Source organism: Bombus impatiens, unplaced genomic scaffold, assembly GCF_000188095.3.
Source record: "Bombus impatiens unplaced genomic scaffold, BIMP_2.2 scf_0030, whole genome shotgun sequence".
Lineage (NCBI taxonomy): Eukaryota > Metazoa > Arthropoda > Insecta > Hymenoptera > Apidae > Bombus > Bombus impatiens.
In genome coordinates, this window is record NT_176449.1 from 25360 (window position 1) to 25922 (window position 563).

Below are 563 nucleotides of genomic sequence, written 5' to 3' on the forward strand. Positions count from 1 at the left end.
AGATTACACTGACGAGCATAGATAGATAGATAATCACTTATTGCACGAAGATAAGATAGATATGTACGTTAGAGCAGGGCTCTTATAATTAGATTTAGTGTATTAGTGGACGTAGCACTATAAGATATTTAGGAGAGGAAATGTATGTTCGACAACACCGAGAACCGACAAAAGATTTGGGTGAAGTGTTCGACTCTCGCGCTATATGTGTACTGCCGCGTTAGGCGTTAGTTTTTCTGACTGACTGTCGCTCTTTTTCTAATACGGAAGAAAAGTTCGGTGTGGGTGTGCCCCTGTGCCTAAAGAACGCGGATTCGTTGTTCCCACTTTCGTTAGAAAAAGTGAGGGTAACGAACCGCGGTGTCGATTGGTCATGACCTGCACTATTGCTCGAAGGAATGAGTAGGAAGTCTCCTACCATCGTGGTGGATAGATGACTGTGTACGTGAGGAAAACCTAGCTTGTTTTATCACAGGGCTATTCGGATTTTCCTAATGGGTGCATACCCGCTTTCTCCGTGTTTTAAGTGCGACTAATAAACCCAAGGACCTCTCTAAAAACCG